This window comes from Oncorhynchus masou, chromosome 16, assembly GCF_036934945.1.
Source record: "Oncorhynchus masou masou isolate Uvic2021 chromosome 16, UVic_Omas_1.1, whole genome shotgun sequence".
Taxonomy (NCBI): Eukaryota; Metazoa; Chordata; class Actinopteri; order Salmoniformes; family Salmonidae; genus Oncorhynchus; species Oncorhynchus masou.
The window spans coordinates 18,460,459-18,484,758 of NC_088227.1; the positions used below are offsets into that span (position 1 = coordinate 18,460,459).

At 44.0% G+C, this 24,300-nt stretch overlaps 1 protein-coding gene across 1 annotated transcript in view; it reads right to left on the bottom strand.

Annotated features, from left to right (window-relative positions):
- LOC135557591 (exostosin-1-like) overlaps positions 1–577 on the bottom strand; it is a 257,815-nt gene extending 257,238 nt beyond the window's left edge. Inside the window, exon 1 of the mRNA XM_064991004.1 lies at positions 130–577. The gene's annotated coding sequence lies outside the window, so the exon portion shown is untranslated. The remainder of the gene's footprint in view (positions 1–129) is intronic.
- Between the last annotated feature and the right edge of the window lie 23,723 nt (positions 578–24,300).

The following is a 24,300-nucleotide window of genomic DNA, read 5'->3' on the forward strand; positions in this document are numbered from 1 at the left end:
CCAAAGCAATTCCGCAAAAGTCTAATAATGAATTATTTCAGGTCACTCATCATCAATTTCATTCAACTTCGAAGCAAAACCAAATGTTTGGTGAATTAAGTAATGTATCAGGGAAAACATGTGCCCTACCTTTTGTAACAAACACCTGCGATACTGTTGATTTTCGAAGCTTCCAGCGTTGATTGATGCCCTCTCACCCGGATGAACACGATGTAAACACAGCATCTTAAATGATCCGAATAGCTTTGGGGCCACTTAACTAACAAAAATCATTATTCGTGTGGATAAAAGCCAAAGAAGTTGGAGAGCCATTGGAAGCCATCCGATGCAGGGTCACTTTTTTTCCTTCCCTAGAAAGTAGAATGTGGTACTTTTACAACATATCCCAGAGAAATCTTGCAAAATATTGTCCTTTCATTCTCAGGGGCCTCTGAGTCGCAGTTCTCGACAAACATGTCACCACTTACGATAAAGGTCACCTTCCCATACGGGAGACTCATTCCATGCTCATTCCATTTACCGCTAAAATGTATTGTTTTTATCATAAGCAATTGATCGAGTATATTTCCATAAGCAACCCCCCCCGCCCCCCCCATTTGATTTACTTAGAAACCTATATTTTCTATATTCATGCAATTTTATAGTGGTGTTTACAACGGTTTGCTGTCATCTTTGTGTGCGTCGGACTCCGGTATAAAAGTTTCCGAGCAAAACACTAGTTTCCAAAGTGCGCTCTTAACGCGTGAATCCGAACCAGTGAATCTAGACCTGTCTCTCCATACTTCTCCGGCCCGCGTAGACTGGCTATGTCAATTCCAATCGCTACGATTGTGGATCATACAATGCATTGGCACATTCTTCGTCTGATGACAGTCCATGATTATGTCTATCCAACTGAGTCAGATCCACAAAGCGCACATGCACACCGTGCACGAATTTCTACTGAGATTATTTCAGGGGTTATTTTCTCTATAAATGCACGCAAAAAAATAATGAGTGACAGTTCAATAAATCCACATGATCGTCATTTTAGGGATCCCATGTATACTACATCCACTTGCTCCCGATTATATAGTAGATAAATGATACACAGTCCGTAAAGTTAACGGTGTGTGTGTCACCTGAACGACACGCGCCTGAACAGTCGGCAGTCCAGCACAGAATCTTGCAACGTTCACGCCTCAAATCTACTCCAAAGTAATGTAGTGCATCAAGCTGCAATCTCTCCGTCTTTCATTCACCGGGCTGTGAACCACTACGAATACAACCACAGTTCGCAGATAGGGGCTCATTCTACATATTCCACGGGTCCTGTGGAGTTTACGAATCCTTCTGCATCCCCCTCCACTCTCATTCAGAGCTGAGGACCATGCGATGAACCTCCCACAACGAGAGGCTGCGCCTCCGACCGCGGTTATTGGTAGAGGATGCGCGGTGAGCAATGGAAATGGATGGTGGAAGCGTCGATCATTTCAAGAGGCGTTGGCAGCAACTATAGCTATTCGATAAGAAAGCATGCTACCAGAAGTTGATGGTGTATGGTAGTCTACTCATGACGTGCCCAGAGCCCTTTTTTGTATCAGTCGCCCATATGAACTATTTAGGGGTGTGCTCGAAATATTGCAGATGCACACCTGCACATGCGTTTTTCTATCTCAACCTTAACGAAATGTTCTATGATGTCTTCCTGTATCTATAGCCTATTTGAGTGAATCCGGAATGCACAGATTGGGAACTAGATGTTGAGTAGGTGATTCAATGGCTGATTCATAATGATGATAATGCATAGAAATAAGTGTGATAATAATGTAATAACTCTGTAATATGGTCCGGTATGTCATCGTTGTAGTGCGCTATGACTTCAGCAACACTCCTTGCTAGATGTACTTGTAAATGTGTCACAAGCTTGACAGCTTGCAGTCTGTGCTCCAAGCTTTCAAGGAGGTTATAAAGCATTTCCCAATCTTTTAAGCCGGGAGACATTCAGCAGGATTCATTGCAAGTCTATTAAATAAACCATAAGGAGATCTGGGAATGCCACATTTATAACATAGTGAAAGTTTAATGTTTTTATTTAGCATATTAGTGACACTTAAAGGATGACTAAAGAGATGCTGACCTTTGCTTGATGCCATGTTATGCTCGCTGGATATTGTTCTATAATTTTTATTGGTAAATGTACTTTAACAGTTCACCTTGTTACAGATGGCTTCATTAGATACACAACTTGTTTATACAGGAAGTTGCAAATGTTGATTCAAATAAAGATTGTTAGACTAATTGATTGATCATGATGCATTGTACTTTTGAAGAAACTATTCAAAATTGTCATTCTGAATTATAATTCTGAAATATAATTCTAACAGTTAATTTAAACTCTATCAATTAATGATAGAGGTGCTAAGAGTACGGTTCACGTATCAGCTCAAATGCAATAAATGATGCCATCTTGTGGCCTGAGATGTAGCAAAAAAAATCTGTGCATAATTCAAAAAGCTTTGGATCACTGTCCTAGTGAGTATAACTGTTGGTATGCTAGATCAACAGGTGGTAAATTTAAATATGGTCTGTTTGTATTTATGCTTAAAGGTAATGTATGGCAGAATCAAATGTACATGCATTGAAACCTGTACAAGCAGACTTGAACATAAAATAACCACATCTCATAATTTGCAAGTCAGGGTGTCACTTGAAAGTTCTATTTAGTGCCTGAATGATACGTTTTAAATATTCTGTGTGCTCAAGTGAAAATCACATTTTGCTTTTGCATTCTGCCTTCCGTATGGGTTCATTGGGCTTATCAAGCCATGACCACAGGCACAGGGGCAGGCCATGCACCACTTCTATGATGCTATGAGGGAGCATTTTGTCAACACTTAGTAGCTGAATCATCTCAGTTCTGCTCTACTGAGAGGAATACTCACGACTGCCTTTGGGTCTAAACAACAACCACTGTTGTGAATGTTCCCCTGTAGTGTTGCATTGGAAGGCTGTTTCTGCTCACACTGTTTCCTCAACTTGTCCATTATGTGTTGCCAGCATGATTTCCTCATTGGTCAAAGGTCTCAGCTGTGGCTGCTAGCTGACCCTTAACTACCCCATCTCCCTCCAATGGGATGATAGCATCAGCCGTGCCTCAGAGATCTCAGGAACTGGTGGTAAGTGACCATCAGCTGACCTGAAGTTATATATTGTGTCAGGTAAACTATAGTACAGAGGTTGGCCCCTAGGGTTATACAGTATATGCTCTTCGCCTGCGGTGCATGTTATACGCCCTGATTGCAGAGCAGTGGCCCAGGTACAGTAGGGATCAGCCCACATGGGTGCTCACCATCCTCAGGGCAACAGAGAGCTCAGTGAAGCATCTCAGCTCTATCAGTAACAGCTACAGGTCAGCGGAACCACAAGTGGGTTTCAAGACAAATCAGGTGCTATCAAATAACAAATACCCACAATATTTGTGCACAATTACAGTGCTTACTGTTTGTCCAAGTGAGTTGATTCCATTGCTCTAGATCACAACTGTGAATGAAAATAATCATATCCAACAAGACAGAATTTTCTGGGTTAAGAGCAAATAACTATTCACGTCAAGCATAATGTCTCCATAAGTCTTTTAATTCAGAGGAATAAATACTGTGTACATCAAGAATGAAAACACAGCAACAGGGTATTGGAGTGACAAATTAAATTCTGTCCCAGCGCCATATACAGTAGTCTATGAAGTATAAGGCGGTGTGAAAGCCTGCCAGCCATCAGGTGCTGTTTAGGAGCTGATTGAAAAATATTCTGTGTATTTTTATGGAGGGTGGTTTATTACACAGGCCAGACATCATTGTCATATTGGTGTCCGTGTTGGTCCTGCATGTTTAGACAAGCTCTGTGTGTCATTCTGTAGAGCAGTGTCCTTTTCACCAACATGTTATAAGTTCAGCTCAGTGCTACTCATTATTTCTGCTTTAGAATAATCTGTAAACAATTTCTTTCATTTGAGATTTTACTGCAGGAACGCACTACTTACCTGACTGAAAATCCTATAGTTATTATTGTGTAATTCTTATGCAACTGTCTAGGATATTAAAACACACCATTATCAATTCACATATTTGGCTCATTCTACAATATATGCATCTGTTTCCACAGCCACTGTATTCTTTTCGGCAAATATAGTCCTCTATCATCTGGTGAGGAAATCATGTGATGAAGCCTGTGCCAGCTTCCTCCTGGTGCTTCCCACCAACCCCTGGTGACAGTTGACGGTTTCAGGTTTTAATACCGGAGCGCAGTTCATAAGAAAATCATTATTCTACCCCACTGTGCCTGTGTCTTCCAGCCATACTGATAAGGATGTCCTAAGGGGTGACCATTAAAACATACCTAATGAGAATGTATCTGCAAGGCAGGATTTGGATCCACTTTGGGAGTTTTTATTTTATTTTGTATCACCAAGCACAGTGTGCATTCAGTACTGCTGCCGGATGAGCGAGCCTTGTGAAGCTTCCTCTCACCTTTGACAAAGTTCCCACATTCATCCCTCCTTCACTCTATACGAATAGGGCTTTTGAACGTGTCCCCCATGAACGGTAATGCTGGGAAGGTCCTGTTTAATCAGGTTGTGGGAGGCTGTAAGCGAGGCAGATTGTCAGTGAGATTCCCATAGGTGCAGGGACACTGAGCCACTGCTCTAGCCTTTGGTCTACCTGTGGTTGATTCTGGATTGCTAACTATATACACCGTGGGACAGTGAGAACAATCTTCCCTGCAAACTGTCCTGCTGGCCTAAAACCTGACCTTGTTGCGCTGATACAATCCGGTGAAATTGTGTTTACCTTCAAGATAAGCAAGACTGAGTCTTGTAAGATAATTGAAAGGGATTTACACACAAAGTTTTAGATATTCTAAGTTTAGGTCTATATATTTGAATGGATATGGAATGTGCATGCATGGCACATGGTATTGAAGTCTAGAAAAAAATATAGTGCAGCATGATCTCACAAACCCACTGCTAGAGTCTTGGTTTTTTTGCAGTCTTGAAAAAAATGTCAAGCGAACAATAATGGACAAATTGAGAATGATGTTGTCTCGTCTCGCACAGTATTACAGTACAATACCCATATTTAATGGAGGGGCAAAATACTGGACTGTTTTGGAAACTGTAAAGCAAGACAAAGTACTGATGTTTTAAACTGAATTACATATGGATTGAGTGGCCTTCTATCAATGTGGTTGTTCTGTTGAGATTCCTCTGGCAGTCTCCTGGGTTAACAGATTATTAAAAACAAAGTAGCGATTTAGGTCCTGTGTGTCTGCCACAGTCTTGACAAAATAAATATCCCTCAATATTGATCCACCTTCCCAACGCCTTCCCCATTAGCTGTATAAAGAATTTCTGAAACACAAAGTTATCACACATACGATTTGAGAGAGAGCAGACAGAATGTTGATGAGATGTTCCAAGAAAACATGTCTTTGATTCATCAAGGCCTCCTGGAGTCAGGTGAGGATGAACCACTTCAAACTCCATACAAAGATTGACTTCATCCATACAACACTGGTTGACTCACTAATGCACTATGTTCATTTCATCTCTTGCCGGCTACTTGTTACATCTGCTCCTGCCACGCCCTCTACTGCTCATCTTGTGTCTCCTTGACCTGCCGCCACTCCCCCAGTGCTCTCTCCCTCTCCCGCTCTCTGTGTGTGATTGTGTGGGCGTAGACAGGTGTGCTGGAGTCCGAGCAGCTCCCCACCAGCTGCAACCTGTTCCATAATCAAGACCTCTACAAATACTCAGTCCTGCCACTTCCACACTGCCAGATTGTAATCTCTGCTCAGTCCACATTTCTAGCCATTTGTTACTATCTAGAGCCTGTTGTGCCTGTTTTCCTTGCCTGACACAGTTTTCCTCTCCGCTACAGTTCTGCCCGCTCTGACTCTGGTCCCTGTCTCCAGTCCCACGTCTCCTCATCCTGCTACTCTGCCCTGGATTCCCCACTCTACTGCTCCCTTGGATTCCCCTCCGGACGTGCTTACCCTGTCCCAACCCCTCTCGCTCCAGCCTCAGCACCTGGTTTCCTGCAACCCACCCGAGCTTCCCCTAGCCTGCACTCTATCTTCCCCGTGTTTTAATAACCACCTTGGTTACTTCATCCCAGTCTCCTCGTCGGAGTCTGCTCTTGGGTTTCCTTGTACCACTCCACGTAACACTACTTTTTGTTAAAAATCACATTCGACCAGATGAGTTCATGACACCAACATGATTGGACTTTTTCATTTGATAATGGTGCCTTAGGATGTAAGGTATCCCATTTTAAATGTATCTGGCATGTCATTTACACTGACTGTGAGACGTATCTGACCGGTCAAAAGTAGTATTGCTACTGCCCCTATTTTCCTCTGCATTAAGAGGTGTGATATTGTCCTCTGAAAGGGATCAACTCATACACCTGTCATGTTATTTGGTGAATTGTAAAAAATATCCACATAGTTTTGGGATTCTTGATATACTGATATAAATAGTTTTCACTCTCAGAAAAGGATTTGACTTGCAATAATTCTATTTGAAATAATGATGTAAAATCCAAAGACGTTAACTGAATCAAAAATCGAATAATGTTTTAGTAGCGCATATGTCTATCAGATGTTCCAACCTGTTGAATTTAGGTTGAACATTTTCTCAGTTATGTTTATTAGTTTCAGTGGCACATCCAGCCAGTGCCACACATCATAAAATGAGAAAATATCCAACAGCCATCTGTGGCCACTTCCGTAGTTTATTTTGTTTGGATACTTGATTAATGGTTTTTGAGCTTAAACATCAGTGAAATAATGTGCTGATTTGTTTGACGGCCATCTGCTTGTACTCAAAGTTGTGATATTCCCCATAATTAAGCTCAACAACATCTAGACTAAACAGCTAAACCCACTTGATCCAGAGAGTCTTACAACAAACAGTAGGGTGGAACAGGTAGCAGAACATCCTATCAGGCAAAGGATGAATTCATACTCTGACATACCACTTGCTGAAGTGAGGACACACAGCAATAGTCTGTCCTAACTGTGGCTGGAGTGCAGATTACCTGAACAGAGTGGTTTGAAGACATACAGTACATGCAGAAATGACAAGCTGGTTGTAATGCCACACTGTCATTTCTGTAGCGCTCTACTTTAATTGACCTTCATAGTTCAAACCCCAGATGGTATCTGAAAGATGGAATCCATTAGTACACCCTGCCGGCTAATTTAGCACTTTAAAGACTGATGTTTGATAGCACTAAAAACAACACATCTCTGTCGTAACCACATGGATACCATCAAGAATGGAAGAACAAGCAAAGCAAGTAAACTATATTATGCTGAAAGTAAGGTGAAAGTGACAGAAAATGTCATGTGTTGCATTTGTCACTGAAAACCTTGCAAAATTGGATTCGAGGGAGTTGGGTTATATGACTGATTTATATTATTTGCACTGAATAAAACCACAAGCATAAACAATACATCCTCTATTATTTTCCAATGATAAACTATTCTGGGGCTAACAATGCTTATCTCTTCTCAGGATAGCTTTACTGCTTTATGAGGACTTGGAGAGTGTATGGATGCACTGAAGCTGTGAGGTTACTGCATTACATGGAGGATCAGGGTACTTCTCGCCTCTGTTGCGCAAAGGGGCCTGCTGCATTTCAGCCATGGTGTAAATTGATTTCTCGTGTTGCCACCACTGGTGCTATTGGGGGAGAAGAAGCGCCATGTCGAGGAACTCACAACATATTTGGGTCAATCAATAAAAAGAGCAGAAACAGCTCTGAATACAGTCCCTCGAGTGGTGTCCTTTAGCTCTCCCAAGAAAATGTCAGAATACACCAGTCGAGGAAGTATCAGCTGGTGCAGTGAAATATCAACCATCAATGCCTGATGACTCCGAAAGGTCGCTAGTTTGAATCCCTGAGCCGACAAGGTGAAGAATCCCTGATTGCTCCAGGGTCTGTCATGTCTTATTATGTCTGTTCCTGTCCTTTCTCTTCACTCTGTCTCTCTCTGCTGGTCTTATTAGGTTACCTTCTCTGTCTCTCCTTCTTCAGCTGTTCTACATCTCCCCTAACTAGCTCATTCATCCTTTCCCACCTGTTCTCTCTTTCTCCTCTGATTAGGTCTCTATTTCTCTCTCTGTTCCTGCTACTTTCAGTGTCAGATTCTTGTTTGTGTTTTTCATGCCAGAAGCAAGCTATCGTCTCGTTTGCTTCCACCTTGTCCTATCCTGTCGGAGTCGGCCTGGCAGGTGCATCCTGCACTATACAACGTCGGAAGAGGATTTATGCCATTCCTGTTTTTTCATTAAAGAACTCTGTTTTCTGTTAAAACCGCTTTTGGGTCTTCACTCAAGTACATAACAGAAGAATCTGACCAAGAATGGACCCAGCGGCTCCGGACCCTTTTCACTCCGCCGTCGAGATCCAGGGAGCGATGCTAGGCAGACACGAGGAGGAATTGTCTGCTGCTCGACATGCCGTTGAGACCCTGGCCGTCCAAGTCGCCGACCTCACAAGACAGGTTCACCAACTCCACCTCGATCCACCGCCCACTTCCAGGGTTTCCGAGTCTCCGGAGCCCAGGATCAACAACCCGCCGTGTTACTCTGGGGAGCCCACTGAGTGCCGCTCATTCCTCACTCAGTGTGATGTGGTGTTCTCTCTCCAGCCCAACACTTACTCCAGGAGCGCAGCCCGCATCGCCTACGTCATTTCTCTCCTTACCGGACGGGCGCGTGAGTGGGGCACGGCAATCTGGGAGGCGAGGGCTGAGTGTATTAACCAGTATCAGGACTTTAAGGAGGAGATGATACGGGTTTTTGACCGTTCTGTTTTTGGGGAGGAGGCTTCCAGGGCCCTGTCTTCCCTATGTCAGGGGAATCGATCCATAACGGATTATTCTATTGAGTTTCGCACTCTCGCTGCCTCTAGTGACTGGAACGAGCCGGCTTTGCTCGCTCGTTTTCTGGAGGGTCTCCTCGTCGAGGTTAAGGATGAGATCCTCTCCCGGGAGGTTCCTTCCAGTCTGGACTCCTTAATAGCTCTCGCTATTCGCATAGAGCGACGGTTTGATCTTCGTCGCCGAGCTCGTGGAAAGGAGTTCGCGTTCTCCGTTGCTCCCCTCTCCACATCACTACCTTTCCGGTCCATCTCCGCTGGCCCGGTTCATCTGCTTCCTGCAGTGCCTTGATAGACTCTGGGGCGGAGGGCTGTTTTATGGACGAGACCTGGGCTCGGGAACATGACATTCCTCTCAGACAGTTAGGGGAGCCCACGGCCTTGTTCGCTTTAGATGGTAGTTCTCTCCCCAAGATTCAGCGTGAGACGCTGCCTTTAACCCTCACTGTCTCTGGTAATCATAGCGAAACCATTTCTTTTTTAATTTTTCGTTCACCTTTTACACCTGTTGTTTTGGGTCATCCCTGGCTAGTGCGCCATAACCCTTCTATTAATTGGTCTAGTAATACTATCCTATCCTGGAATGTTTCTTGTCATGTGACCTGTTTAATGTCTGCTATCCCTCCTGTTTCCTCTGTCTCTTCTTCACAGGAGGAGCCTGGCGATTTGACAGGGGTGCCGGAGGAGTATCACGATCTGCGCACGGTGTTCAGTCGTTCCAAGGCCACTTCTCTCCCTCCACACCGGTCGTATGACTGTAGTATTGATCTCCTTCCGGGAACTACTCCCCCGGGGTAGATTATACTCTCTGTCGGCTCCCGAACGTAAGGCTCTCGAGGATTATTTGTCTGTTTCGCTCGACGCCGGTACCATAGTCTCCTCCTCCTCTCCCGCCGGAGCGGGGGTTTTTTTTGTTCAGAAGAAGGACGGGTCCCTGCGCCCATGCGTGGATTATCGAGGGCTGAATGACATAACAGTTAAGAATCGTTATCCGCTTCCTCTTATGTCTTCAGCCTTCGAGATCCTGCAGGGAGCCAGGTTTTTCACCAAATTGGACCTTCGTAACGCCTACCATCTCGTGCGCATCAGGGAGGGGGACGAGTGGAAGACGGCGTTTAACACTCCGTTAGGGCACTTTGAATACCGGGTTCTTCCTTTCGGCCTCGTTAACGCTCCAGCTGTCTTTCAGGCACTAGTTAACGACGTCCTGAGAGACATGCTGAACATTTTTGTTTTCGTTTACATGGACGATATCCTGATTTTTTCACCGTCTCTCCCGATTCATGTTCAGCACGTGCGACGTGTCCTCCAGCGCCTTTTGGAGAACTGTCTTTATGTGAAGGCTGAGAAGTGCACTTTTCATGCCGCCTCTGTCCCTTTTCTCGGTTCCGTTATTTCCGCTGAGGGCATTAAGATGGATCCCGCTAAGGTCCAGGCTGTCATTGATTGGCCCGTTCCTAAGTCACGCGTCGAGCTGCAGCGCTTTCTGGGCTTCGCTAATTTCTATCGTCGTTTCATCCGTAATTTCGGTCAGGTGGCAGCTCCCCTCACAGCCCTTACTTCTGTTAAGACGTGCTTTAAGTGGTCCGTTTCCGCCCAGGGAGCTTTTGATCTTCTTAAGAATCGTTTTACATCCGCACCTATTCTTGTTACACCTGACATCTCTAGACAGTTTGTTGTTGAGGTTGACGCGTCAGAGGTGGGCGTGGGAGCCATTCTTTCTCAGCGCTCTCTCTGACGGCAAGGTCCATCCTTGCGCGTTTTTCTCTCATCGCTTATCGCCGTCAGAACGTAACTATGATGTTGGTAATCGCGAACTGCTCGCCATCCGCTTAGCCCTAGGCGAATGGCGACAGTGGTTGGAGGGGGCGACCGTTCCTTTTGTCGTTTGGACTGACCATAGGAACCTTGAGTACATCCGTTCAGCCAAACGACTTAATGCGCGTCAGGCTCGTTGGGCTCTGTTTTTCGCTCGTTTCGAGTTTGTTATTTCTTATCGTCCGGGCTCAAAAAACACCAAACCTGATGCTTTATCTCATCTCTTCAGTTCTTCTGAGGTCTCCACCGACCCCGAGGGGATTCTCCTGAGGGGCGTGTTGTCGGGTTGACTGTCTGGGGAATTGAGAGGCAGGTAAAGCAAGCACTCGCTCACACTCCGTCGCCGCGAGCTTGTCCTAGGAACCTTCTGTTCGTTCCCGTTCCTACTCGTCCGGCCGTTCTTCAGTGGGCCCACTCTGCCAAGTTAGCCGGCCACCCCGGCGTTCGGGGTACGCTCGCTTCCATTCGCCAGCGTTTCTGGTGGCCCACTCGGGAACGTGACGCACGTCGATTTGTCGCTGCTTGTTCGGTCTGCGCGCAGACTAAATCTGGGAACTCTCCTCCTGCCGGCCGTCTCAGACCGCTTCCCATTCCCTCTCGACCGTGGTCTCACATCGCTTTAGATTTTATCACCGGACTGCCTTCATCAGCGGGGAAGACAGTTATTCTTACGGTTGTCGATAGATTCTCTAAGGCGGCTCATTTCATTCCTCTCGCTAAGCTCCCTTCTGCTAAGGAGACGGCTCAGATCATTATCGAGAATGTTTTCCGAATTCATGGCCTTCCGTCAGACGTCGTTTCAGACAGAGGCCCGCAGTTCACGTCTCAATTTTGGAGGGAGTTTTGCCGTTTGATTGGGGCTTCCGTCAGTCTCTCGTCCGGCTTTCATCCCCAGTCTAACGGTCAAGCCGAACGGGCCAATCAGACTGTTGGTCGCATTTTACGCAGTCTTTCTTTTCGTAACCCTGCGTCTTGGTCAGAACAGCTCCCCTGGGCAGAGTACGCCCACAACTCGCTTCCTTCGTCTGCTACCGGTCTATCTCCTTTTCAGAGTAGCCTCGGGTACCAGCCTCCGCTGTTCTCATCTCAGCTCGCCGAGTCCTGCGTCCCCTCCGCTCAGGCTTTTGTCCAGCGTTGCGAGCGCACCTGGAAGGGGGTCAGGTCGGCACTTTGCCGTAATAGGGCGCAGACTGTGAGGGCCGCTAATAAGCATAGAACCAAGAGTCCTAGATATTGTTGCGGTCAGAGAGTATGGCTCTCCACTCAGAACCTTCCCCTTAAGACAGCTTCTCGCAAGTTGGCCCCGCGGTTCATTGGTCCGTTCCGTATTTCTCAGGTCATTAATCCTGTCGCAGTGCGACTTCTTCTCCCGCGCTATCTTCGTCGCGTTCACCCGGTCTTCCATGTCTCCTGTGTTAAGCCCGTTCTTCGCGCCCCCCATTAAAGAACTCTGTTTTCTGTTAAAACCGCTTTTGGGTCTTCACTCAAGTACATAACAGGGTCGCTGTTGTAATGGCTGACCCTGGCCGTGACCCAACTCTCCGAGGGTGTCTCGTGGAGTTGGGAAATGCAAAAAACACATGCATATAATACACACTTGTACAAATATGACATAAGCACCCAGCAAATTATTATTATTCAAGGTCCAGTTACAGTTAAACGAGACATGATTTTGGCAATAACCTAAGATTTGAAAATGGATGTGATTTTAATCGATATGAAATGGACAACCACCAAATCAATCAATAAAAATGTCTGTATAAACGATATAGCGAGTGTAAACGTCACGATGCTCTTGCACTTTTCATAAGTCTATGAATTTATTCTGAGTAGTGGCAGCACTTCAGTAATTGTACTGAACACCTACTGAAGATGTTATCTTACTTTTTAAAAACCAGTGTGGTGTGTTACTGAGTTCATCTTTGCACAGACATGCATTCTGTCAAAATGAAAAAGTGGCTCTGGAAAAACAAAGCGCCTTCAGACACATTTAATTGTCACTAATTTTTTTTGTTTTATGTGGTGCAGATAAATTATACGCTGCAGGTGTTCGGATAACGGAACCATAGTTATTTCTACTAACTGCCCGAGCATGATTATCTTTTACCGTTTATTTGGAGAGTGAATCATCTACGGAAAAGTAATAGGCAATTATAGTTGTAGTAATCTCCCCAATATAATATAGAGACATAGGCCAGTCTAAAGAGTAATTCTAAATTTAAATTAACAATTCATATGACATGAATGGTGCAGATCTGGGTTTTAAAGAGCTGGTCTGGTCATCCTGGTTGTTCAGATGAAGATGCTACTGTAGGTTTGATTATCTTTAGGGAACTACCATGTTAGAACATATTCTGTATGTGAATACAAATGTCATCTCAAGGAGACATTTTCCAAATCAGACTTTGTTTTTTTCCACGTGCCAAATACAACAAGTGTAGACTTTACCTTGAAATGCTTACTTAAAAGCCCTTTTAACCAACAGTGCAGTTCAAGAAGAAGAAAATATTTACCAAGTAGGCTAAAATAAAAAGTAATAATAAAAAGTAACACAATAAGACTAACAATAACGAGACTATATACAGGGGGCACCGGTACCGAGTCAGTGTGCAGGGGTACAGGCTAGTTGAGGTAATCTGTACATGTAGGTGGGGGCGAAGTGACTATGCATAGGTAACAAACAGCGAGTTGCAGCAGTGTATAAGAGGGGGGGGGGGGGGGTGTCAATGTAAATTGTCCGGTGGCGATTTTTATGAATTGTTCAGCAGTCTAATGGCTTGGTGGTAGAAGCTGTTGAGGAGCCTTTTGGTCCTAGACTTGGCGCTCAGGTACCGCTTGCCGTGCAGTAGCAGAGAAAACAGTCTATTTCTTGGGTGACTGGAGTCTCTGACAATTTTATGGGCTTTCCTCTGACACCACCTATTATATAGGCCCTGGATGGCAGGAAGGATTGGCCCCAGTGATGTACTGGGCCATTCGTATTACCCTCTGTAGCGCCTTACGGTCAGATGCCGAGCAGTTGCATACCAGACGGTGATGCAACCGGTCAGGATGCTATCGATGGTGCAGCTGTAGAACCTTTTAAGGATCTGGGGACCATGACAAATCTTTTCAGTCTCCTGAGGGGGAAAGGTTTTGTCAAGCCCTCTTCACAACTGTCTTGGTGTGTTTGGACCATGATAGTTCGTTGGTGATGTGGATACCAAGGAACTTGAAACTCTAGACCAGCTTCACTACAGCCCCGTCAATGTTAATGGGGGCCTGCTCGGCCCGCCTTTTCCTGTAGTCCACGATCAGCCCCTTTGTCTTGATCACATTGAGGGAGAGATTATTGTCCTGGCACCACACTGCCAGTTCTCTGACCCCTACCTATAGGCCATCTCATCTTTGTCGGTGATCAGGCCTATCACTGTTGTGTTGTCAGCAAACTTAATGATGGTGTTGGAGTCATGTTTGGCCATGCAGTCGTGGGTGAACAGGGAATACAGGAGGGGACTATGTACACACCCCTGAGGGGTCCCAGTGTTAAGAGTCAGCGTTGCAGATGTGTTGTTGCCTACTCTTACCACCTGGGGGCGGCCCATCAGAATGTCCAGGATCCAGTTGCAGAGGGAGGTGTTTAGTCCCAGAGTCCTTAGCTTAGTGATGAGCTTCGTGGGCACCATGGTGTTGAACACTGAGCTGTAGTCGATGAACAGCATTCTCACATATAGGTGTTCCTTTTGTCTAGGTGAGAAAGGCCGGTGTGGAGTGCGATTGAAATTGCATCATCTGTGGATCTGTTGGGGCGGTATGCGAATTGGAGTGGGTCTAGGGTGTCCGGGACGATGCTGTTGATGTGAGCCATGACCAGCCTTTCAAAGCACTTCATGGCTACCGACGTGAGTGCCACGGGACGGTAATCATTTAGGCAGGTTACCTTCGCTTCCTTGGGCACAGGGACTATGGTGTTGTGCTTGAAACATGTAGGTATTACAGACTCAATCAGGGAGATATTGAAAAAGTCAAGACACTTGACAGTTGGTCCGCGCATAATTTGAGTACACGTCCTGGTAATCGGTCTGGCCCAGCGGCTTTGTGAATGATGACCTGTTTAAAGGTTTTGTTCAAATCGGCTACCGAGAGCATTATCACACAGTCAGCCAGAACAGCTGGTGCTCTCATGCATGCTTCAGTGTTGCTTGCCTCGAAGCGAGCATAAAAGGCATTTAGCTCGTCTGGTAGGCTCGCGTCAATGGGAAACTCGCGTCTGGGTTTCCCTTTGTAGTCCGCATTAGTTTTCAAGCGCTGCCACATCCAACGAGCGTCAGAAACGGTGTAGTAGGATTCAATCTTAATCCTGTATTTACGGTTTGCTTGTTTCATGGCTCGACTGAGGTCATAGCGGGATTTCTTATAAGCATCCAAATTTGTCTCCCGCTCCTTGAAAGCGGCAGCTCTAGCCTTTCGCTCGATGCGGATGTTACCTGTAATCCATGGCTTCTAGTTGGGATATGTACGTACAGTCACTGTGGGGACAACGTCATCGATGCACTTATTGATGAAGTCGAAGACTGAGGTGGGTTATTCCTCAATGCCATTGGATGAATCCCGGTACATATTCCAGTCTGTGCTAGCAAAAGTCCTGTAGTGTATCATCCACGTCATCTGTCCACTTCCATATTGAGCGAGTCACTGGTACCTCCTACTTTAGTTTTTGCTTGTAAGCAGGAATCAGGAGGATAGAATTGTGGTCAGATTTACCAAATGGAAGGCGGGGGAAAGCTTTGTATGCATCTCTGTGTGTGGAGTAAAGGTGGTCTAGGATTTTTTTTTCCCTGTTTGCATATGTGACATACTGGTAAAAATTTGGTAAAACTGATTTAATTTTGCCTGCATTAAAGACCCGCCTCTGGGTGAACATTTTCTTCTTTGCTTATGGCCTTATAGAGTTGGTTGAGAGCGGTCTTAGTGCCAGCTTCGCTTTGTGGTGGTAAATAGACGGTTACAAATAATACAGATGAGAACTCTCTTGGTAGATAGTGTGGTCAACACCTTATCTTATCATAAGGTACTCTACCTCAGGCGAGCAGTACCTCGAGACTTCTTTAATATTAGACATTGCACACCAGCTGTTATTGACAAAAAAGACTCACACCCCCACCCCTCGTCTTACCAGAGGTAGTGTCTCTGTTCTGCCGGTGCATGGAAAATCCCATCAGCTCTATAATGTCCGTTTCTTCGTTAAGCCACGTCTCGTTACAGTTTTTAATGTCCCATTGGTATGATAATCTTAGGTCATAGTAGGTCATCAATTTTATTTTCTAACAATTGAACATTAGCAAGGAGAATGGAAGGCATTGGGAGTTTACTCGCTCGCCTCCAGCTTCTCAGAAGGATCCCCGATCTTCGTTCCCTTTTCCGGCATATTTTCTTCATGCAAAAGGCATGGATCTGGGCCTGTTCCAGTGAAATCAGGATATCCTTCTCATCGGACACGTTAAAGTTTCTTCCAGTCTGTGGTGAGTAATCACTTTTCTGATGCCCAGAAGTTATTTTCGGCCATAAGAGACGGTAGCAGCAACATTATGTGCACAATAAGTGGAATAATAAGTTACACAAAACGCACAAAAAAAATAATTCCATGTGTGGAAGGAAGATATACTGTAGACATTTAGTTTCAATGCTGGTTGTCAATTTGAATTATGAAAACCATGCAGCCTACATGCAGCTCTTTGCACACTACAAGTATGTATGGTTGGCCAGGAGCATAGGAAGATGAAATCTGAAGCCAGACCATCTGGCCCCTCCAGACAAGGCCACAGCATGCATCTCTCTCCATCCCAGTGAAAAGCACCGGGGCCAGCAAAGAAGCCAGCGGAACCCCTGGCCAACACCCGTGATCTAGACACCCCTCTCTCACACTCACTGGGAGAGCCTGTACATGGACACAGCTCTGTGGGGCCCACTCCCAGACCAGCTACAAACACCTGGTTCAACTGCATGTACTCTCAGCAGGGAGCCTCAGACAGGATTTCCTGAAATTGAGATGTAATGGAGGCTTGTGACCACTCGGAAAAACATATTTAGACATTTTCTTTATACATATTGTAGGACTGTATTTATTACGGATGAACCAATAGCCGTTTCTCCACTGCAAACATCTAACAGCGCTCTGACAAAATAGTGGAAGGGACTACAAACTCAGGTCAGGACAAACTTGAACTTAACATAAATATAATTGTTATATTTACTCTATGAGGCTAATAGTGGCTGCATATACCAAACATTGCCATTTGGATGCTCTTGAATGAATACATTTTGAGAGGAAAATAAGGGTGAAGCAGTGAACTAAAGATAGAGCTAACTATTCATTCTTCATGTTTTAAAAGCCAGGGAAAATCTTACATTCTGAGAATGGATCATTTTTTTCATAACAAAGGCATTTTGTTTTACAGTGAGAGTTGCTGATGCTAGCATAGCCCCATTTTATCATAACTGGAGGATGGAAAGTGCTTTGTGTTGGGGTGGACTCCCAATGTTTTGCGCTGTGACACATTATATTTTTTTTTAGCAGAGGACTGTCGGGACATCAACAGGGTAGTTAGAGTCAGGCTGTTTTTACCTGTGGAGATGTCTTCTTACAATTGAATCCTGACTTGAATGCGCTGCACTATAGTAAATGTTGGTGGAAACCCAGTTTCAAATGGGTTCAATTACTTCTCTGTGTGTGGTCACTGCTGGATATGGACACTTATCAGTGGAAATGCTCTCATACTCTTGCCTGGCTACCCAGACTCCTTGCTCCGGCCTAACTCTACACCATGCCCACGGACGTTAGTTTCTTCTCCGCAATGAGTCTGGATCTAAATTACTGCCTGATGATTTCTAGAACGCAGACACATTCTAACAGTTTTGATTAGTCCCAGAAACTGATGGGTAGGGCCAGAGCCAGAACACGTGGGTAAAGCGGTGTTTTGAAAATGTGTCACTGGCTTAGATACTCTGAATGGTACAACTTTGTTTTGTACAACAGCCCTTGTTTTGACGTCCCCAAACGACTTCAACGATGGCAGTCTCAGACTGACGTAGGTAGCGAACATAGAGCAGCGTAACAATTCAGTTTTACTCATGAAAAGCCCTGAAAATAAAGACTTAAGAATTCAGACTTCAATTGGTTTTATTCACAGCATGAATCCAAGTAAAACATTTGGACACTTGACCTAAAACAGATGACCACCACATCTTGTGTTTTCCTAATTTAATTTTAACTAGACACTCCGTCAAAGGGATTACGTAATTAACAGAAATGAGAGATCCTGATCTCACATATCCCCTCAGAGCTCCAGTAGGATGATCACAGGAATTTCCAACAGGATATGTAAGATTATACTGGTATTATTACAGTCCGTTCACTAGGGTGATGTGAGCAGGAGAATATAATCCATGTTTTGTATTCAATAAAGTACAACTCTCTCTCTCTCTCACTCTCTCACTCACTCACTCACTCACTCACTCACTCACTCACTCACTCACTCACTCACTCACTCGTTCACTTACTCGCTCACTCACTCACTCACTCACTCACTCGCTCACTCGCTCACTCACTCACTCGCTCACTCGCTCTCTCACTCACTCACTCGCTCTCTCTCGCTTTCTCTAGTGTGCAATCCCTCTTCACCAGTCGTGAATATTTATCTTCATTCTGACAGCTCAGCTTGAATTAAACTCACCCATTCTCATTAGCATGCCCACTCTTGACAGGGACATTAAGTGCTATATCCCATGTATGACAGGTCTTGAAGCTTGATTTGTATGCCCTGTGAAGGCAGTATCTCTTTCACATCAGACAAGAGATGATTCCAAAGTTTAATTTTCAATAACAAGAAGTACTGGGAGAAGATCATGTCTCAGACTGACAGAATCTGTCAATGCTGTCTAGAAGCTGATGGGAATGAAATTTTATTTCTCCCAAACACAAGAACACTCAAAAACTCAAGACAGAAACTGGATGCAAACATATAATTTGAGAACTATGACTACTCAGACTATTTTTGTATCATCATTCAACAAGATATAGCATTTTCTAAACATCTCCATAAAGATATTTGCCACTAAGGACCAGACCTGATATACTAACTGTAAAATAATTAGAAAATGAAGCACCCATATCAGAGCACCAATTACCTCCAACACTTTACGTATCTCCCTGCCACCATACATTTTTCAAACCCTCCTTTCCCCCTTGAACTTCATGTGCAAAATGTATTGCATATTATGTGCTTCACTGACCAACCGCTGTAAAATGTTTATGCAATGCCATATGAATGGCATATTCATACATTTAAAATTAGTTTGGAAACAAGAATAATTGAGGAGATCCATATTAGGCATTCAAGTTGGCAAAAATATTATAGCCAAACATGCATATGATGGGAAAGATTGATGATAACCCTTGATAGAGGAATATCTATACATCCTATAAAAATAAGCCCCAAAAAGACTATGTCCATGTTGCTCAGCTTTGTAACAGGTTGTATAGCCATTATTTTATTAAATAGACTTTTATAAGATTTTGACAAATATATACAGCATCTTTACCAGAGGCATTCCTTTTTTCTTTACATAGACAGGACATGCCAAGCCAATGAAAATTGAAGATTTCTCTATCAGAACTTTTGCAAGGCTTTGCAACTATAAATTACAACAACCAAATGAGCCAAGGCAGCTCTGTCTTGAAACCCTTTCTCCAACAAGCCACCTGTAGATGCTCTCACACAATCAGTTTGAATACACCAACGATAAATTATCTGCCAAAGGTCCATTGATGTCAGACAAATAAATTGCCCTTGCCTGTGTTTTGAGAGAACTAGTTTTCCTCACCCCGGTAATAAACTACATGGTAGTTTGGCCTTGCTAGAAGCCTGCCCATCAGACCCAGAGCTGTGTACCTCATTTGTCTTGACAAATGGACATATTCAATAACAGGCTGTGCTCTTTAATCTGGAGTTAGTGTGCAGACTGCTTCTAGGTGTACTCTATGCTAATAAAAGTACCAATGTCTTGTTTGATTGCTTCCTTCAATCATAAATTATTTTCCCCTCTCCTTTCCTCTCACCTGGAGAGAAGGTTTGACTGAATGCATGGATGACTTGCAAATTACGCCACGTTAATCACAGAGAACCCATCGAACCACTGTCTTATGAGGATATGGAGGCCATCCCGAACGTCTCCTGGAGGAACTTGATTTGCTCCCCACAGAAATTCAATCGCCAAGCGGCCTTGCAGCAGGAATCCAATAAGAATTTCAAGAATCCTAATAAACATCAGAACAAGGAACAAGTTAACGTAGCTTTTTCTGCCCTACTGCCAAATACTTTCCAAAGATTTTATGGGTTTTACTTTAAAAACAGTTTAATAATCATTCATGTCAGTCAAAATTAAGTATGGCACCTTTAAACCTAGAGTCCTTAATTGAATCAATAGCAATGAGGTGACCCCCCCAGTTTTGTTAAAAAGCTGAGGAATGGGCCTAGAGAAATGTAACCACTCAAATTCACAGAAAAAGCTATGAATGCAAGGACTGGCCATTCATGATATCAAAATTGTAGTTTTAACCATATTTTGAGACTATACAGCGTTTGTTTATATTTACATTCCCACTGGGCACAGACGTAATTTCAATGTTTAGTTTTTATTTACATTTGTTTAGTTGTGGATTCACTAACGTGAATTCAACACTACAACATGAAATCAACCAAAAATGTCCCCCTGCCATTGGATTTAGATTAGATGTTGAGTGAAAAAAAGAAATCCCCTTACGTTGATGACTTTTTGCAAATCCAATCATTTTTCCACTTTGATTCACTTTTTTAGTTTTTGTTGAAATGACGTACAAACATTGAAGTTAAACCAGCTTTTGGGGGGGGGGGGGGTTCTGATGGGGTACGAGTTGAACTAAGCTCTTGAGGCATTGTATATTGTCAGGACCCGGTTTCAAACCTGGGTCTCCGGAGTGAGAAACAATCACTTAACCAACTGAGCCACGAATAGACAGCAGAACCCAGAAGATGAGGCAGACACAGCAGTACTTAAGACGGTGTATTTAATAAAGAAAAAATCCTAAAATACAAAAAATGGCAAATCCAAAAGGTGGTAGGTAAAACACAAAAAGACCTCAAAAGAAACTCACCAAAAATAAACAAAAACAAAAAACAGAATACCACAAGAACGTCACCCGGAATCGACAAGAGCACACAGAACACTAGGGCAGGGTGCTAACATACAAACACAGAGCACAGAACTGAGGGAAACAAAGGGTTTAAATACAATCAGGGGAAACGAGACACAGGTGCAAATAATAATCGGGATCAAGGGAAAAACATAGGGACAAAAAGCACAATGGGGGCATCTACTGACCAAAACCCGGAACAACCCTGGCCAAATCCTGACAGTATATTCTTCAAGAGTCAATGGGTATACAGTATATAATTAATGGATGTAACGGATTTAAGAACTAAGGATTCAAGATTTCCATTCTTCAAGCTTTATCTCAACCTAGCTTAAATCTAACAATTAAAGTTCTGGGACACTGTAAAGTCCACGGAGAATAAGAACACCTCCTCCCAGCTGCCCACTGCACTGAGGATAGGAAACTCTGTCACCACCGATAAATCCACTATAATTGAGAATTTCAATAAGCATTTTTCTACCCCAACCCCGGTCAACAGTACTGCACCCCCCACAACAACTCGCCCAAGGCTTCCCCATTTCTCCTTCTCCCAAATCCAGTCAGCTGGTGTTCTGAAAGAGCTGAAAAATCTGGACCCCTACAAATCAGCCGGGCTAGACAATCTGGACCCTTTTTTTCTAAAATGATCTGCCGAAATTGTTGCAACCCTTATTACTAGCCTGTTCAACCTCTCTTTCGTGTCGTCTGAGATTCCCAAAGATTGGAAAGCAGCTGCGGTCATCCCCCTCTTCAAAGGGGGAGACACTCTTGACCCAAACTGCTACAGCCCTATATCTATCCTACCCTGCCTATCTAAGGTCTTCGAAAGCCAAGTCAACAAACAGATTACCAACCATTTTGAATCCCACTGCACATTCTCCGCTATGCAATCTGGTTTCAGAGCTGGTCATGGGTGCACCTCAGCCACGCTCAAGGTCCTTAACAACATCTTAACCGCTATCGATAAGAAACAATACTGTGCAGCCTTATTCATTGACCTGGCCAAGACTTTCGACTCTGTCAATCACCACATCCTCATCGGCATATTCGATAGCCTTGGTTTCTCAAATGATTGCCTCGCCTGGTTCATCAACTACTTCTCTGATAGAGTTCAGTGTGTCAAATCGGAGGGCCTGTTGTCCGGGCCTTTGGCAATCTCTATGGGGGTGCCACAGGGTTCAATTCTTGGGCCAACTCTCTTCTCTGTATACATCAATGATGTCACTCTTGCTGCTGGTGAGTCTCTGATCCACCTCTACGCAGACGACACCATTCTGTACTGTTCTGGCCCTTCTCTGGACACTGTGTTAACAACCCTCCAGACGATCTTCAATGCCATAAAACTAAATGCATGCTCTTCAATCGATCGTTGCCTGCACCTGTCCGATCGTCCAGCAACTCTGGACGGTTCTGACTTAGAATATGTGGACAACTACAAATACCTTGGTGTCTGGTTAGACTGTAAACTCTTCTTCCAGACTCACATCAAACATCTCCAATCCAAAGTTAAATCTAGAATTGGCTTCCTATTTCGCAACAAAGCATCCTTCACTCATGCTGCCAAACATACCCTCGTAAAACTGACCATCCTACCGATCCTCGACTTTGGCGATGTCATTTACAAAATAGCCTCCAATACCCTACTCAATAAATTGGATGCAGTCTATCACAGTGCCATCCGTTTTGTCACCAAAGCCCCATATACTACCCACCACTGCGACCTGTACGCTCTCGTTGGCTGGCCCTCGCTTCATACTCGTCACCAAACCCACTGGCTCCAGGTCATCTACAAGACCCTGCTAGGTAATGTCCCCCCTTATCTCAGCTCGCTGGTCACCATAGCAGCACCCACCTGTAGCATGCGCTCCAGCAGGTATATCTCTCTGGTCGCCCCCAAATCCAATTCTTCCTTTGGCCGCCTCTCCTCCCAGTTCTCTGCTGCCAATGACTGGAACGAACTACAACAATCTCTGAAACTGGAAACGCTTATCTCCCTCACTAGCTTTAAGCACTAGCTGTCAGAGCAGCTCACAGATTACTGCACATGTACATAGCCCATCTATAATTTAGCCCAAACAACTACCTCTCCCCCTACTGTATTTATTTATTCTTCTCCTTTGCAACCCATTATTTCTATCTCTACTTTGCACATTCTTCCACTGCAAATCTACCATTCCAGTGTTTTACTTGCTATATTGTATATACTTCGCCACCATGGCCTTTTTTTGCCTTTACCTCCCTTATCTCACCTCATTTGCTCACATCGTATATAGACTTATTTTTCTACTGTATTATTGACTGTATGTTTGTTTTACTCCATGTGTAACTCTGTGTTGTTGTATGTGTCGAACTGCTTTGCTTTATCTTGGCCAGGTCGCAATTGTAAATGAGAACTTGTTCTCAACTTGCCTACCTGGTTAAATAAAGGTGAAAAAAATAAAAATACAATTTATGTTCCAATTCAGATATTTTCAAACTATTTGTCATGTTAGCAATAGCAAGGGAGGTCATTTCCATATCTTTCATTTTTATAGGATATTTAGGGCCAAATGAATAAAATGCAAGATGTAAATTGTCTGTAGGCATACGGATGCACCAACCTCCTAGCTTTATTTTTCCGATGCAGTAGATCATACATACATATACTTTTATATGCGTTTCTCATGTGGAGGACAGCAAATGTATAGAAGCATGTAGGGGATATGAGAGGATATTTGTTACGTTTCACAAATAAATTAATTTACAGTCTAATTCAACAAGTTTACCAGCCCCCAGGCCTCAGTGAACACAGCTTGATTTCATAAGCAGGTACACTCAAGAGAAAATCGAATAAATATGATTTCCTATCTTGTTGCTTCAGAGTGACAGTTTGGGTGCAGTAAAACGTGTTATGGTGGTTCATTCTGTTATAATGTCACTGTCTGCCTGCACTCTAAACCTACATGTTAATGTAGCTTCTCTCTCTGTATGACACACACACCACACACGCACGCACACACACACACACACACACACACACACACACACACACACACACACACACACACACACACACACACACACACACACACACACACACACACACACACACACACACACACACACACACACACACCACACACACACACACACACACACACACACACACACACACACACACACACACACACACACACTTTCCTCCTAGGAACATTTGAAAATAATTTCACTTGGGTTCTATGGTTTGTCTTGTGGGTGTATGGAGCAACTAACACATTGGTCACCAACGTCAGAGTTATTTCTTTGGCATAAAACACATCAGCAGAGAACAGGTTAAATCTGCTCACTCCACTTTAGGGGGCCAAA